Consider the following 18,581-nt stretch of genomic DNA (forward strand, 5'->3'; position numbering starts at 1 on the left):
TGTGGTGATGTCTAGAAGCTGAACATAATCACTTGTAATAAAAGTCAAGAGAATTTCAGCTTTCATGCTTAAAAAATAATAGAAACGGCTATTAAACCGCTTATGTTTCCTTGAGGTTCAGAAATTTGAGATGTTTGTTGCTTATGAAAGAATTTTCCAAGCAGACAGTCCAAGGGGAACTCCAGTGATAGAGGAAAACTTATCCCAGTAGCAGCACAAGGGGTTATGGGCTGCACTGCCTGACACAACACACAGTGTTGTGGTGTCAGGAGGGGTGACACCACACTGCCTGAACCCCTGTGCGCTGATCTTCGTCCTGCTCTGGGCTCAGCTGCCTCACACTCTCATCAATGATCAGCTTTTCACCACTCACCAGTGAGAACACAAAGTGGCTAACCTGCAGCTGGCCGAAGATCACAGAATCGAGGCAGTAGCAATAGCCCGGAATAGCCTGGAAGGTTGGGAGTGGCTGGATTATGTCATTACATCACCCCTGAACTTCCAGTATGCTGAGCAGTGGCATCGCTATTGGGGTGCGGGTGGTGTGGAATGCACTGGGTGACACGCACAGAGGGGGTGACACACACTGGGGGCGGTGACACATTAAAATTGCGGTGGTTAGGAGTAATACTGTCATGTTATATAGCATTGAAATTTCTGGCGGAATACAATGCAAAAATCCAGAGTGAAACATCTCCTTTCTATCAAAAGTTATGGCCAAAACACTGGAGAACAAAACATGCATGAAGCCCTATGGAAAGTGAAACTGAGCCGTATCACACATTTACTCGCAAGTAGGCAAACTTGCCTTAGTTCATCGGAAAAGGCAGACTGAGAGGAATCCAATGATACCTGAATGGTCCTGATGCAATGAACGCAGCCCCCCAAAAAACCTGAGAAGGAAGTCCCTCTCTCCAAGAAGACAAAGGTATTGAGTCCTATGGAAAGCAAAACTAAGCCTCACAGTCGCATTTATTCACGAATAAGCAAACGTGCCTTGGCTGGTGGTCAGGCCAGGCAAAGGGGGATGTGAAGCCACCAGAATGATCCTGATCTGATGGAACTGGAGCTCAACAAATGCTCCAGAAGGCAGCCTCCCCCCCTCCCCCACACTAAAAAGGATCAAAACAGAGGCTTCAGCTGATAAGGTGAACTTTTCTGAGAACTTTTCTGAAAGCCAGGTGGATCCTGACAGTGATCTGGATTAAACAGAAGTTCTTAAATTGAACTGGGCACTGGGTAGTGGTTTCTGCTTATTTAATTATTTGTTTTACTTTAATTATTTATACTTATTCTTTTAATTTGCCTGATGATGTCACTTCCACCATGACATCACCTCTGGTGGGTCTTAGACAGATTGTCATTCTAAAAAGGGGTCCCAGTGCTAAAAGTTTGAGAACTGCTGTAATAAGGTGTTAGTAAGTTGACACCCTGGGGTGTGTGTGACACCACTAGTGACCAAAATCACTAAAATCACAGTTTGGAGGAATGACACCATCATGTTATATATCAATCAATGAGTAATTTCCCGCAGAATGTGTTCTATCTTTGTTCTATCAAAAGGTACAGCCAAAAAACCAGTGGGAGCGGAGTGATGGTACATCACCATGCCCACCATCTGGGTATTGCCCCACCCACTGCATGGGGGGGTGACACACTGGCATCCCTCACTGGGTGACGCGAACCCTAGTGACGGCACTGATGCTGAGCCTCTTTAGGTAAGCACCACACCAGGGATGCCTCTGACTTACCCAGAGGATTTGGTTGTCTCCCAACTCCTCTTGTGATAAGAGCATTTCAGAAGAACTTACTTCAGCATGTGGATCATGTCAAAGTGGAAGAGGTAAGAGATATGGTGGGAAATGGGTGGATTGGGCTCAAGAAGAGGTTGGGTCCAGCGGCAGCAGCACCCACTGAATCTAAACCCCTTCCCAGGCCTGATCCGCCTGCAGGGGTCAATATAGACTTGCGCCAGAGATATTGTTGGCACAGGTCCAAGTTGATCCATTGCAGCTGCTGGGTTTTACCCCAGAGTAAGGGGACAAATGTCTCCTTACCACAAGGAGACCACCAGCAGCCAAAACCCCCCTGAGGGATGCAGTGGAGGCCATACCAGTGCCACTGCATCACCACACAGGGGTTTCGGTAGATTCGGCTGTACCCAAAGATTTCCGCAACCAGCCATCACATCATGATATTATAATTTCTACCGGTGTGCATGCAGTTGAACAGAAGACTTTAAGTTCATCAGCTCTCAAATATTTAGCATAGTTTAAATGGAGTCAATATATTTTTAGCACCTTCTTCATTTGCTGCTTTCCAATCAATTTGACTTCCTTCTTTTTCAAAATTATGTGTCCTGCTGCTTAGGGAGGAATGCATACTTATTAGTATATTTGCATAATTTTCTCTTCATCTGCACTCCTGGGATGGCATGCTCCTTTCTGATGGACAGAGATATTATCACTAATTTTTTTCATAATTAATATCAAATGGTTCCATCACTTCCAAAGTAATGAATTCGTCAAGACAAAGGTTATGTGTAAACCTGAAAGCCATTGAAAATTCAGGATAATTGGAGCGTTGTTTAAAAATCAGTCTTGCGGGTTATTGTGTTTTATAGTGCAATCCTAACTGCCGATTGAGCTGGCACAGCTGTCCCTACACTGCCTCAGAGTGTCGCAAATTGGCTCAGAGTGTCATTGGGCACATCAGCAACAACTTGTGAGCTGGCAGTGCCTGCCCCTGCATCCAGGAGCAGTGCCCGCTGGCACAGGTCAGGCTGTGCCAAGTGGCACAGGGGTGTGGGGAGGGGGTGTTACTGGGGAGGCGGAGGATGGAACGGGGGTGGATCAGGCCCAGGATCAGTGGAGCAGGCCTCCGTCATATCCTAACTGCTTGCCCAGCCCACCCTGCATTACACCAGGCTTTCCAGATTTGCCCCTTCTAAATAGCTGGCATGGATCTGAGAAGCCCCATATGGGTGGCTGGGACTTTACCCAGGATAAGGGGAAAATATATCCCCTCATCCCAAGGAGACCTCCAGCCAGGGCCAACCTTAGGAACTGCTGGACCCAATTGGAAACCTTTTTGCGGGGCCCTCTCTAATTTTGCAGGGTTTCCTCTACTAATTTGTTTTAGCTCTTAGCTTGAATAGAGCCAAACCAGGGGGAAAAAATCTGCTACTTCTGTGCAGGTGGAAAGGACTCCTGTACCTTTTGTGGGCCAGTGCATGCCCAGCTCACAGCACTCCCTGACCTTTGCCCATTGCCTACCCATCTGCAGTAGCCCGCTCTGGAGTGAGACGGCAGAGGGGATGGCACTGGGATCTGCAAGGGTGGAGAAAGAGCAAGGCGCACATGCTGCTGCCTGCATGGCACCAATTTTGGGCCAATTGGAAGCAGCAGTGGATGGGAGCTGCTTCCGAAGTGGCCCAGTTTCAGGCCAGTCGGAAGCAGCGGTGGGCAGAAGGGCAGCACGGGGCCCCCACTGTGTGCAGGGCCCAATTGGGCCAATTGCCTAAAAGCCAGCCCTGCCTCCAGCTGACCCCTAACCTGTGCTGGATATAGAGCAAGCCATGTGGCCTGGCTGTGCCGGCATAGGCCATGCAGCTTGACTGTGCCAGCACAGGTTAGGATTGGGCTGTCATTTTAAATGGATTTAGGTTGGCAACCTTCAGTCTCGAAAGACTATGGTATAAGCCTACAGCACCCGGTATTCCCAAGCGGTCTCCCATCCAAGTACTAACCAGGCCTGACCCTGCTTAGCTTCCGAGATCAGACAAGATCAGGGAAAGCAGTATTTTGCACAAAGCCCACGGGAGCATATGGTGCATTGCTAACTGGTAAAGCAGCTGACTGTGTAAGAAGACATATTTTTCTCTTCAGCTGCAATCTTATCCTCCCCCCCCCCCAAACATCTAAAATCTAGCTGAGTACATAAGGGACTATGGGGGATTGCCGTGATACGCCAAGACCAGAGTGAAGCAGAGTGAAACTCTTTGCTTACAGATTTATTTCCTTCTCCCTCCAGCTTTCCAGATCCAGCTGATCAAAGAACCACAGGCAACTAGACATCACAGGGACAAACAAGCTAATGGCAGACGCCTCAGCCCTCTTCATATTTCTCACTGGTGAATACAAACATATAGACAGGGATAGCACCCGTCTCTACCTCCTGACTGCTGTGCATTCAGGAGAAAGCCTAAAACTCCTTCCCCTTTCAGCGGGCAAGTGTTGCTGGTATACCAGTAGACACTGGAAGAAAGCGAAAGGATGTTTGACAGCACCAGAGTAGGGACTAGTGTGGCTTTTGCCACAGATAACCCCCAGATTGGCATGAACGTGTGGTTGCAAATCTCACATGGGTTGACACTTATGGATGTGATTTCCCAGCAATGTACTGCAGATTTGGTGTGGGCCTAAGGCTGCAATCCTAAACACATTTACCTGGAAGTACATCTTATTGAACACAGTATGACTTCTGAGTAGAAGCACTTAGGATTGCACTGTGTGAATGTGCCAGAAAATTCCTGATTAAAATCTCGCCTCACCCATGAACTTGCTAGATCAGCTGTGTCAAACATATTTTAAAATAGCCCAAGATCAGAAGGCACTGGAAACCAATGGGCTGACACTGATGTATTCTGAACATTCTAGAAAAGAATGAATAAAGGACAGCAATTCTCAAGAAAATGGCTAGTAACGCAGACCTTCTCCTCCCTCTCTCCCTCTGTGTGCATGTGTTTTGTTTTGAAGCAATGCATTGAATCTGAATAGAGATATGTGTGATTTATCATAACATTGGGTTTTTTTGAACTAGATGAGAATACTGCAGTATGTATGGCAAACATAAAAATAAAATAATACATTCTTCATTATGTGTGAAGGCTTCTTAAGGACATTTTACATACAGCAATAGTTCATTTTGGTTCATGAGGTGGCTACCCGGAAAGACAATCTGGCTTGAGTCCCAAAGCCAAGATAATGCATACATCATTGTTGCCATATGTGGTAGGGAAAGAGGAATGCTGCGAAGTTACTCCTGTGGTTTGGGCACATATTTATCAGAAACAACAAGGGTAGAAGTTGCACTCCGCACCAGAGAATTTCCAGATTGGGATCTAGAGAATATGCAAAAAATCTTTCCATTTGAATATAACAACTGACAAAGTGAGGCAAGATAGTTTCCAGGGCTATTTCCAGAAGTAGGGTCTTTTCAGGTCCATCCACAGACATAATCTTTAAAGGCATTTGTTTTACAACATCATAAATAATTTTGAGCATCTTCAGCACTTTGCTATTTTAGACCATTCAAGGGCTGGATGGTGTCATTTTCATTTTTAGTTTTTAGGAGTTTTATGTAGCTATGTCTGTGCATGATCCTGGCCACATGTTTTATGGTCCCTGTGAATATATCCCCAGAAAAATCAATATGTATTATGGAAAAAACAGCATGATTTTCTTTGCTTCCAAGTCATTTTATAAAGTCTACTAAAAGGTTCACAGACTATTTGTAGAAAAACTTTGCCCTTTCACAAAAAGTGTTTATTTTTTACAGATGTGACTGAAAATTGTATTGTTCATCCAAGTATTGCACACCTATTTGGGAAACAGCCAGGCGGTGGCGTCATTAGGATTCGAGTCACCCAGTGCGGGAGGCCTGTGTGTCACCCCATGCAGTGGGCGGGGCAACACCCCAGGTGGTGGGCGTGGTGATGTACCATCACCCCGCCCCCACTGGTTTTTTGGCAGTACCTTTTGATAAAACACAGATATTTCAATGGGGTTTGTTTCATTGCATTCTGCATGAAATTACACATTGATTGATATATAACATGATGGTATTATTCCTCCAAACTCTGATTTTAGTGATTTTGAAAACTTGTGGAGTCTCTCTCTCTCTCTCTCTCTCTCTCTCTCTCTGTCTCACACACACACACACCCGTGTCAACTTACTAACACCTTATTGCAGCAGTTCTCATACTTTTAGCACTGGGACCCACTGTTTAGAATGACAGTCTGTCCGGGACCCATTGGAAGTGATGTCATGACCAAAAGTGACATCATCAAGCAAATTAAAATAATTATAAATAGTTAAAATAAAAGAAATAATTAAACAAGGGGAAACCAGTCCTGTTCCACCAAGCGAGTTTTCTCTGTAGCCTGCCTGCAATAACGCCCCCCCCAAAAGAATCAGTGAGATCTTCAGCCCTCCCCAGTGCCCAGTTTAAAGTCCTTCTATTTCAAGCACATCAATACAAAGACTCATCTGGCTTTACAAGTCTGAGAGCCCAATCCTATGCCTGTCTACTCAGAAGTAAGTTCCATTAGAGTCAGTTGGGCTTACTCCCAGGAAAGTGTGGGTAGGATTGGGCTGTGAGGGAAACTGCAAGTGCAAAATAGAAAACTTTCCCCTTACCAGTTCAAGCTTCTTTGTTGGTCCTTTCTAGTGTGTGTGTGGGGACCTCCTCCTCAGGTGTTTTGGGGGGCTGCACTCATTGGATCAGGACCATTCTGACATTGTTGGAGTCCTCCCAGCCTGCCCTTTCCGATGGACTATGGCAAGTACGCCTACTCACGAGTAAACGCATGATACGCTCACTTTCACTTTCCATAGGGCTCCATGCATTTTTTCCTTCCGGTTTTTTGGCCATAATTTTTGAAGGAAAGGAGCTCTCTCAGTGGGGTTTTTTGCATTGTGTTCCATCAAACATTCCAAATCCAATGGTGTATGGCATGATGTGGTAGCTCGTAAGGCTGTGTAAAGTGCTTCCTGGTACTGCATGAAATGGCACACTGCTGCAATGCCAGTGGGAAGGCTGGAGCCTTCCTGCCTGTAGCAGCAGATCTCTGGTCACCCCCCAAAGGAAGTAAGGTAATGGGGGAGGCGGGGGAACAGAATGGAAGTGAGGAGGGGGAGAAACCGGAAAGGGAAGGGGGCATAATGGGGAGCAGGGAGGCTGCAGGAGGGGTGGATCTGGTGGCAATGGCATAGACCAGATCCTTCCCCCTTTTCTGAAGCACCCCTCCCCCCCGTCAGACTTGTGCTAGCAAAATCACTAGTGCCTGTCTGATGAGTCCCATTGCAGAGCAGGAGGCTACAGGGATTTTAATCCCCTTTCCCTTCTGGTTGCGTCCCGATCCTCCCCACTGGATACAGCGTGGCTGTTTTTTGGCATGACTGCACCAATGGAAGTGGGGGAGGATAGGATTGTATAGCTTATTTTCCTTTGCCTGCTTAGATTCTTTGCCAGTGATGCTACAAAGCAGAAATTCTGATTTATGTATTTTTTTCTTCACACCAGTGCCTCAGACATTTTTCTGCTTTCTCTCAATTCCTTAACAACAAGATGTATGCTGTCCATTTACTCTTGTGGGAGAGAGGGTGGCATTCTTTTTTAACCTGAAGAAGGCTGTGGTTTGTTTGCCCTTCTATACTTTCTGTCTGCTTCTCCATGTATAGAAGATTAATCTTTCAGCATAGCTATGTTTTTGCTCACTGTCTGATTTTAACTTTTCATTACGTGACTCCCATGCTAGCGAGAGATCCAGGGACACTGAGGCCGTCTGTTGCAAACGAGTACATTGCTGGCAGCAATGGTGGACTTACCGAAAACCCCCAGAGGCAAAGCTGACTCAGCCTCTTGTCTTGTGGATGAAACAATTGAACTATGTCATCCCAGAGGAGCTGTTGCATTTTTAATCTATTTAGAAACCAAAAGAGCAACCTCCTAGGACATCTTCTTAACTCTTGTGACCGATCTGTAAACGGACTCTTGGCAGTTTTCATTTGGTCAAACAATTGCCTCTGCACCAACATGGCTTTTTAAGGGTGCGTCTATACTGTAAGGTAAGGGTGCACCACAGGCTTAAACAGATTTCCCAGCCTTTCCTAGAGTTGCCAGGTGCCTCTGTATGTCATTTAGGGCCCAATCCTAAATTGAAGTGCCTCTTCATTTAGGGCCCAATCCTATCCAGATTTCTCACTCTTGGGCTCTTTATGCAAAGAGCTTGGGCTTTATGCCCAAGCTTTATGCAAACCACTTGGGCTCTTTATGCAAAGGAGAACTGTGGAGCATGCTGGGTGTTCTTGGTGAGTCTTACATTCAGCCGTGGACCTCCGCAGCCCTGCGATGGTCCCCCCCACGGGCTATTGCTGCCAACCCCCTGCCCCCCCACTAACCAGAGGCTCATGGAGTCTTGTGCAACATTCTCCCGCGTCAGGGAAACCTCTCTGAAGTTCCCCATTTCCACCCCCGTCGGGAGCCTCAGAGAAGCTTCTGCAGGGTCCTAGCAGCCAGCGCCTGGAGCATTTGCCCAGGGAAGTCTATGTGAGGTATGCAACTGCTCATATTTCCTGCTGTGGTTAAAGAATAGTGCAGAGGAAGGGGTCAGTAAAGAGGTTGGCTTCGTCTGCAGCAGTGGAGATGGAGGGGGGAGGTGGTCATTGTCTGTTCATCACCCGTTCTGTTCCAGTCCAGTCTGCCACCCAATACAAATGGTCTCTTTTGCTTCATGGACAGGCTGGCCCTGAGTGAGTGGTCTCCTGCAGAATTTGCTGCACTCAGTGAAAATCCAACTCCCAGAATTATTTGAGGAAACTATAATAATGAAGTTGATTTAAGCCATTTCTGCCCAACGTTGCAGATTTGCAACAGGGATCAAATGGGTACGCCTGTGAACTGGGCAGAAATGGGTTAAGGAGATAGCATAGCTATTAGTACTAGTGGTTGTATCATTAGATTATACAGTGCCATTTATGAGCATGGCACTTTACAGAGAAAGAGAGGACTGGTCCCTGCCCCAATGGGTTTAGAAGCTAGAAATAGAGGCAACAGAGAAAGGTGAGGGAAATGTAAGTGGAGTAAACAGGAAAAGAATATGCAGTAACTTCAGTTACACATACTGAAACTTTTGCTTAGTTAGGGTAGTGTGCCATATATACTATAAGATCCTGGAAAGCATTGGTATTATATATGTTATACAGGTGAATGTTGCTTAGCAACTTCCCAATCGGTGATGGACCACATATACGGCGGTTCGTCATTGATCCTGGTTTCTCCAACCCAAAGCCTCTGGAGAAAGGGGAGCTGCACTCCCCTTGCCTCCAGAGACTTTTCTGAGTCCTGCAGAGGCCACACGTGTCTGTTTGTGACCTCTACCGGACTCAAATGATCTGTTTTGGCTTCCCCTGTCCTCATAATACTTTATAAGGCATAAAAACATCATTTCCAATTTCCCTCCTGAAACCAAAAGTTGCTTTTTTGGCCAAAATGGCCATTCCGAAACCCGCAGAGGCCACGGGAGGATGCAGGTGGCCCCTTCTGGGCTCAGAAAAGTTTCCAGAGGCAAGGGGAACGTAGCTTCCCTAGGCTATGGAGGCTTGAAACAGGTCAGGTCGTTTAATGATGGCGATTGGATAATGCATTCCTATCGTTAAGCGACACTCAACTGTACATGAATTCATGAATTGGGGTAATCTAGGGAAAACATAACTGTAACTAAGAAGAAAAGCTACTGCTGTGGACAAGACAGGGATTTAATAAGTGATCTGTCTCTCTTTACCACAAATGCCTCCTGACTTGTTCTCAGTCAAAACATGCCCAACCAGCACAAGCTTGTTCACAAAGCAATGTGGGACTGACCTATAACATGCACAAACAACTCAAACACCATCCAGATTTGCAGTAGGATTAGTTTTCCTATTATCACACATTCTGCTATTGACTGTATTGGAAGATTAGAAGATCATCAGGTAGATGATGTGGTGTTGACTGTGATTCCATGTTTTGACAGCTGTATGACAGCTCTGGGAAGGGCAGGGCTGTCTCCACAGCTGTAATCAATCAAGGCCAATGGAGACCTGGATGGACACCTGAGCTTCATTTGCCCTTGATGGGACTTTGAATGAGCTAAGGAGGTAGCTCACAGCTGAGCTGCATTTGGACTTAATGGGACATACAAGGATAAAAGGCAGCTTCAGAAGACATAGAGCTATCCTGACCCAGAGGGAGATGCAACCTGATCCAGAGGGAACATGGCCAAGAGCTATCTGACCCAGCCCTACGGGAGAAGGGGACTGCCAGGACTCTGCTGGAGGACACAGAAGAGAGGACTGCCAGGACTCTGCTGGAGAGGACACTGCTGAAGAGGAGGGACTCTGCTGCAGAAGACTGGATTGGGAAGACAGGACTGTGCTTTGGAGATTAGACCGTGGACTTGGACTGGAGGCTTTAGACCTTTACCTGCTGAGTTAAGTGGAGTTCTGGGGAGGGAAAGCCTCTGGACAAGAAGACTTGCAGGGAATGTATGTATTTATAGCAATAGATTTTGTTAATTGCACAAACTGATAAGGAGTTCTGTTCATTTCTTTGCACACCACAGCTGCTGTTCTTGGAAAAGGAGGGTGTTAATTAGCCAAAAAGTGGGCATTAGAAGGGAGTTGGAATATTTGGACAGGACAAATTGGCGTAGTTGGCAGGATAGGGAAACTTGGGATAGGACATTGACCTACATCCAGCTTGGCATCCCTGGGGCAATCTAATTATTTAGAGTTCATTGTTGCATTAAGTAAGCCCCAAGATCTAATAATTAAGAAAAACACTGTGCTGTATTTAATTGTACAGGGATCTCATACAATTAGGCCTTTAATGCCCTTTTCTCTTGGGCAAATAATTATATAGCATTTCCTCTGTAGATCCTTTGGCTGCTCTCAAATTGAGTTGCCATTTCTGTACACACTATGATCCTTCCAGGAACCCTAATTAAAAGTGATGTTTTCTTTCCAAAGCATCAATAGATGTCAAAATGACACTTAATTCCCAGGGACTCAATTAAGTTTAAACTACCCCTTTGGTGTCACTCCCCTATGGATTGCCATATGTTTAAACATTTGTTAAGGAGCACTGCTGAAGAATGGCTAATCTTGTTTTAATGACAAGATTCTTCATGAAATGACATTCTCTTTATTTCTTGGAGGTGAAGCTAGCTCTTGATTATTTTGTAAGTGTATCTGTTTTATTGGAAGGAGTAATTACACACTGTACAGAACTAGAACTCTAGTTAACTGTTTATACAATACTAACAAAATTGAAGTCCTTATCTGACCCAGAACCTCGACTACAAACAATTAATAAAACTGCACAGACAGTTTGCAGAGTATTTCAATATGACCTTTAATAATGCAGCTTGCCCTTTGGCACAACATTTCAGTATAAGTGTCAGAAAATTCTCATAGTTACATTGCGGTGTTCTGTACTTAAGTTAACCTCACATGAATTAGAAAAAAAATTTTAAAAATTAATTCGGGTGCAGCCCATGATTTGATTTGAAAAGGAAAAGAAAAGACAACTGTATCTAACAGGATAGTTGCTCTAATGCTAAATATTACTTACAAGCGCCAGGAATCACATAATTCGACACCAAAGTATATTTGCAATTTTGTTTTATAAAACAAGCATTGCAAACATTGATCAATTCCAGCTTATAAAGAATGCCCTGATTCTGTTTGTTTTGTGCCTTCCCTGCATTAATCACATGTGTGTTTAACCCTTTACAGTGTTCATTTCAGCTAGTCCACTGTACATAGATCTTCCTCCAGTTTTTCATTGATCAGAGCCAGCCTTAGGAGCTGCAGGCCCCAATTCAAAATGTTTTTGTGGGGCCCCCACCCTGCAAGTACCCCTACTCAGAATGAGTGGCAGTGGTGAGGAACCTGGCAGCAGCATCACTGCCAATTTAAAGCCAATTCAGAGCCAGGGGCAGGTGGGAGGGAAGGCTGTCCAGCTGCAATTCTCCACTCACAGCTCTCTCCTCACAACACCTCAGCTTGGAAGATTCCATGCCAAAGTGTCAGCTACAGAGTGAGGTGTCCGCAGCTGCTCTGGGTACTCTGCTGGCAAATTGCCCTAAGGCTGGCCCTGCCATTGATGTTCTATGTCATAGCTCAATCTGTGCATGCTTACTCAGAAATATCTCATTGAATTCAGTGGCATTACTTCCACATAGGCGTGTATAGAATTGCAGCCTTCATCCTTTAAGGATCAAATTATTGATAACTTGTGATTAAACATTGCGCTATTCACTATGACAGCTGTCATGTTAGAAGATACAAAAATGTGTTGACATTTAGATGTTGTTGAGTAAACAGGGATGTGTTATGCAATTGCCCACTTCCCCAGATAGTGAGAAATTCCAGGGGCTGAATTCTGGCTTTCTCTGGAGGATAGAGAGCCCTGGAGACTTATGAGGTCTTTATAATATTTGTTTTTATTTCCAAATGTACAGGTGGAGCATTGGATGGAGGTAGACAGCAGAATACTCCTTACAAGTATCAACAGGTTGCATCATTTCTCTAGAGAGCAGCCCTGTTGAGCCCCAAGATGATGTAACAGCTTAGGCAGTCTTAAATTGTTTAGCAAATTAGCAAAAATTGTCTTTGGTCTTCCTTACACTGGCTACATGACAGGCAGGAATGGGTAACCTCACACCATAACTCTTCTGATACGATCCAGGTTAGGGGAACATTTTACAAAACTTGAATGGCTTTATCTGTACTGGGTACTTCATAGTCACTAACACTCCATACCCAGGTATACTTGAGCGATTGACCAGTAATCTATTTGACAAAATCACTGGAACCATTACCTAATCATAACAAATGATAAGAGCCCAATCTTGTGCAGTGCATGCTGGCCCACCGCTGGCATGCACTGTCACAAATATAACATAAATCACACTTGTGGCAGTCAGTGCTGGTCCCACGCTGGACTGGCACTGGTTGGAGGCCAGTCAGATGCCGCCTGGTACTCGCACATAATGGTAAGTCAGGGAGGGAGGTGTCCTGCAGCAGGAGGAAGGTGGGGGAAGGTGTGGCGGGGGAAGGGCACAAGGGGCCAGGAGTTGTGCTCCTAGCCCAACATGGGACTACTTTACTCTGCAACTGCTAAATAGCTGGTGCAAAGTCAAGTAACCCCATTGCAGGGCTTCTTATCTTACCTGGGGGAAGGGAATGAATGTCCCCTTCCCACGGGAGCTGCCGGTAGCTATCCGGCATCTTGGGTGCCAGGCAGCTCAGGAGTGGGCTGTAAGACCCCAATCCTATACCCCACCATTAATGATGATGTAGCTGTGCTGACAGAGTGTGTGCTGCATCCAATGGTGGGGGACAATCAGGAGGCCTGCTACAGGTAAATAAAAATATTTGCTACTTACGTCTGCATAGGCCTCCTGATGACCTACGAACCTTCTTGGACCTATTCCATCTGTATAGCTGGCATATGTTTGAGTAGAGAAAAGAGATGGGGAGGGATCAAAAAGAGGGGATAGGATCCTAGGGCATGCTGGAGCCACCAGGATCCACTCCCTCACCCCTCCCCCACCCAAAGTCCCCACTACCTTCCCCTTCCTCACCCACACCCTTGTCACCTAAGCCTAAGTAGGCAGGAAGTACTAAGTAGAGTAAGTACTAAGTACTAAGTAGAGCAGCGGAGTCTCCAAGAACTGCAGGTGTGTGTGCAGCACTTCTACCCATTTGCAGCAGTGGTCCAACTTTTGTGCTGCTACAGAGGACCTAAGAACATAAGAACAGCCCCACTGGATCAGGCCATAGGCCCATCTAGTCCAGCTTCCTGTATCTCACAGCGGCCCACCAAATGCCCCAGGGAGCACACCAGATAACAAGAGACCTCATCCTGGTGCCCTCCCCTGCATCTGGCATTCTGACATAACCCATTTCTAAAATCAGGAGGTTGCGCATACACATCATGGCTTGTACCCCATAATGGATTTTTCCTCCAGAAACTTGTCCAATCCCCTTTTAACGGCATCTAGGCTAGACGCCAGCACCACATCCTGTGGCAAGGAGTTCCACAGACCGACCACACACTGAGTAAAGAAATATTTTCTTTTGTCTGTCCTAACCCGCCCAACACTCAATTTGAGTGGATGTCCCCTGGTTCTGGTATTATGTGAGAGTGTAAAGAGCATCTCCCTATCCACTCTGTCCATTCCCTGCATAATTTTGTATGTCTCAATCATGTCCCCCCTCAAGCGTCTCTTTTCTAGGCTGAAGAGGCCCAAACGCCGTAGCCTTTCCTCATAAGGAAGGTGCCCCAGCCCCGTAATCATCTTAGTCGCTCTCTTTTGCACCTTTTCCATTTCCACTATGTCTTTTTTGAGATGCGGCGACCAGAACTGGACACAATACTCCAGGTGTGGCCTTACCATTGATTTGTACAACAGCATTATAATACTAGCCGTTTTGTTCTCAATACCCTTCCTAATGATCCCAAGCATAGAATTGGCCTTCTTCACTGCTGCCACACATTGGGTCGACACTTTCATCGACCTGTCCACCACCACCCCAAGATCTCTCTCCTGATCTGTCACAGACAGCTCAGAACCCATCAGCCTATATCTAAAGTTTTGATTTTTTGCCCCAATGTGCATGACTTTACACTTACTGACATTGAAGCGCATCTGCCATTTTGCTGCCCATTCTGCCAGTCTGGAGAGATCCTTCTGGAGCTCCTCACAATCACTTCTGGTCTTCACCACTCGGAAAAGTTTGGTGTCGTCTGCAAACTTAGCCACTTCACTGCTCAAGCCTGTCTCCAGGTCATTTATGAAGAGGTTGAAAAGCACCGGTCCCAGGACAGATCCTTGAGGCACACTGCTTTTCACCTCTCTCCATTGTGAAAATTGCCCATTGACACCCACTCTCTGCTTCCTGGCCTCCAACCAGTTCTCAATCCACGAGAGGACCTGTCCTCTAATTCCCTGACTTTTTCAGTAGCCTTTGGTGAGGGACCGTGTCAAACGCCTTCTGAAAGTCCAGATATATAATGTCCACGGGTTCTCCCGCATCCACATGCCTGTTGACCTTTTCAAAGAATTCTATAAGGTTCGTGAGGCAAGACTTACCCTTACAGAAGCCATGCTGACTCTCCCTCAGCAAGGCCTGTTCATCTATGTGTTTTGAGATCCTATCTTTGATGAGGCATTCCACCATCTTACCCGGTATGGATGTTAGGCTGACCGGCCTATAGTTTCCCGGGTCCCCCCTCTTTCCCTTTTTAAAAATAGGCGTGACATTTGCTATCCTCCAATCTTCTGGCACCATGGCCGTTTTGAGGGACAAGTTGCATACCTTAGTCAAGAGATCTGCAACTTCATTCTTCAATGGATGGGATGCCGGAATGTGTGTTCTGGCAGCACAGGCCCAGAGAGGATTGGGCTGTAAGGCATTGATGTCATTGGCAAAGCTCCCACGAACTAGAATGAAGCTTGATTGTGCCCTAGGTTTGCACTGCAGAATGGTGACATTTTCACTTCTTTCTCTTCGTGCCTTTCGTTCTGTAGGCAGGTCAGACCTGTTGTAGAAATGCTTTCATGGAATCGTTCCGCATTGCTTCGATGCAACAATCTCTTCATCCTTCACATCTGTGGACATTCATATATGAGGAATGGAGTGTGGAAATGAAGATCAAACAGAATAGACCAGGAAACCATGTATTCTACAGAGTGTCTATGAAGGACAGTTCTCTGTTGATAAATCTCTGCCCAGTGAAAGGAGCCCAGAGATTATATATTAAGGCAGTAACTGGTGTTCACTGATATGGCTTCATGTTTCTGTATTTTTAAGTCTAGTATATACTTTGCATAATCTTTGGAGGCTTCCTTCTGGAACCTTTATGCAGCTTAGCCACAACAGTGGCTTTCAAAATAATATATCCCAACTGAGTCATGCCATCTGTTCAGAAAACAACACGCACTTCACCAGAAGCCCCAGATGACTCAAGAAAAAGTTTAGAAGTTGGCTTCTCTGTACAGATTCAGTGATATTAAGGTTATCTTTGTAATGCCACCTAGAGGTCTACGACTTAATATTATTTTCTACTTGTGTGAGGGTTGTTCCAAGATTGCAGTGCCAACCACCCTTTCCTGGGAGTAAGCCTCATCCACTGTAATGGGGCTTACTTCTGAGTAGACATGCACAGGAGCGGGCTCCAATGTCAACCACCCTTTCCTGGGAGTAAGCCTCATCCATTGTAATGGGGCTTACTTCTGAGTAGATACGCACAGGAGCGGGCTCCAAGGCTGCAATCCTAGCCACGCTTTCCTGGGAGCAAGCCCCATTGACTATAATGGGACTGACTCCTGAGTAGACATGCATAGGAGTGGGCTCTCAGGCTGCAATCCTGGGAGCAAGCCCCAATGACTTTAATGAGACTTACTTCTTAGCAAGTCAGGACCAGCACCACATGCAGGGCTGGTGCCCCAAAGCCCACAGCAGCAGCTTTGCTGTGCCCCTCCATATGCCACACCCTCACGCAGCATGTGAGCCACCCACCTTACTCTTGGGCTGCTGGGCAGAGGGGCGGGTGATGTGAGAAACATCCCCTCACAAAGCCTCTCAGCCTTCTTCCTCCCCAGGTGGCCTGGCTAGATGGGGCGCCTTGGGGGGGCACCTGGGTCTTTGGCATCAGCCCCCCCCCGCCTGATCTCCCTCCTGCTATCCTTCCCCCCTTGGCCTCACCCCTCCTCCTCGGCTGCTGCCGAGCAGGAGGAGGCTGGCTTTGTGGCTGTGTGGGCTCCTCAACCTTCCACGGCAGACGTGCAGCTGCTGGCGCCTCCCGTGGTGCCAACGGAGAGGGTTCTGCGTGCCCTCTCTGGCATGCGTGCCATAGGTTCGCCACCACTGGATTAAGCTGTGTGCATCAAGGGTTGAACTGCCTGCTGCTTGGGGGTGGGCTGGGGTGGGAGCACTGTTGCCCAATCACCATTTTAGCCACCAAGGCTTGAGTGGCTGGGAAGTGAAAATATTTTTTTAGGTGGATCCCAATGCTAAAAAGTTTGGGAACCACTGATGTAATGTCAAGGGGCAGGGCGATGAGGTTAACTTTATGATAGTGGTTGGTGGTTCAATAGCCCTATTGCTTGTCTGAGGTTTTCTGTCTTATACCTGCTTGCTCCTGAGTGGCTTCTATATACAGGAGCATCAGCAAACCAAAAATGCCAGACGGGTGTTGCACAGGTATGCATGACTCTGGTTTCTGAGATTGGTTTCATCCCATTGGCCAAGTCCCAACTTTCCCAAGGACAGCTTCTGTGGTGGTGGTGATGTTTAACCCATTACTGAGGTACAGCATCTGTTTGGTCTCTCGCCTGCTGTTCTCAAGTTGCACTGAAACATAATTGCTATTTATAGGTAAGCGACAAATGCCTAAGGAGTTGTGAGCAAAAGACAAGCAGTACAGCGCTGATAAGGGGCCGCATCATTTCACAACTAGTAAAGTACAACACTGAGCAGGGCAGGTTCTCTTCAGTTACTAGGCAACCCGACTGGAGAACACCACATAGATTTCATTGAACTGAACAGGAGGTCTCTGAAAATGTGATAAATCAATGTTATGTTTCACAGATAGTCTGCCACAAGGGACCTCTAAACCCTAATATACACATTGCCTCTACAACATTGCTGCTGAGAAATGCTCCTCTGTGCTTGCACACCCATGTCACATTTGTAACCTGGCAAAATATCCATCTTCTGAATCCCTCAAATGATGAATGATGCAGTTCCTTGCCATAGTGTCAAAGACCCTGTGCTGGGGTGGAAAGTAAGTTGTAGCTGCACTGTCTGAGTCAAGGCACCATCTGTCTTGATCAGGGCTTTGAGATATCATGTGATCTTGGTATCTGTGATTATAGGATCATTTATTTATTGGGGGGGGGGGGAAACTGTCATGCCATAAAGCAATGTGTACATCGAGGCATTTTTTCTGAAAGAATTTCAGCTTTCCCTGTAAACCTTGCGGTTTTCAAACTCTCCGGGAGTTTGAAACCCGCAGTAAGTCTTCGCAGGGACAGGGGAGGGCAGCGATGTGACCCCCAGGATCGCATCGCTCAGGGGGCTGCAGGGACTGGGATGCACTCACCAGTCCCTGCAGCAGCTGTCCCTGTTTGTGGGGAGCCCTGCGCGAGCGCCTGCAGGGCTCCCCAGGTCAGGGAAAGGAAGAGTGGAGCGATCTGCTCTGCCTCCGAAAAGCAGAGGGTGGCTGCTGCAGGGACTGGAGGCTACACCCCAGTTCCTGCAGCCCCGTCAGAAGGGAAAGCGGAGCGATCGTGCTCTGCTTCCGGTTTTGCAGAGTGGGGCGCAATTGCTCCACTTTCACTTTTCCTGACCTGGGGAGCCCAGCCGAAGGTTGCGCAGGGCTCCCCGCACCCCTGGGAGGCTGCAGGAGGCTTGGACAAGTGCACCGAAGCCCGTGCAGCCTGCCTTCCCCCTGTCTCCTGGCTGCCTCTGCCCCTTAAGGGGGCAGAGGCCAGGTCCCACAGGCTGGGGCATCGCGATGCCCCAGTTTGAATACCACTGCTGTAAACCTAAGGAAGTTTTAGGAGTGCCAATTTTTTTCCTGATAGGATTTTTATGGTTTTAACTGTAAGCTGTTACCTCATATGTTCTGCTGACATGTGAATGCACATTTACATATGTAGTAACACACACACATTTTTAGGGATCTTTTATCATTAATCACAGCACGCACAGCTTTGGGCTGGTACCAAGAAGAGGATGGACAG

This window comes from Tiliqua scincoides, chromosome 5 (genome assembly GCF_035046505.1).
Source record: "Tiliqua scincoides isolate rTilSci1 chromosome 5, rTilSci1.hap2, whole genome shotgun sequence".
Lineage (NCBI taxonomy): Eukaryota > Metazoa > Chordata > Lepidosauria > Squamata > Scincidae > Tiliqua > Tiliqua scincoides.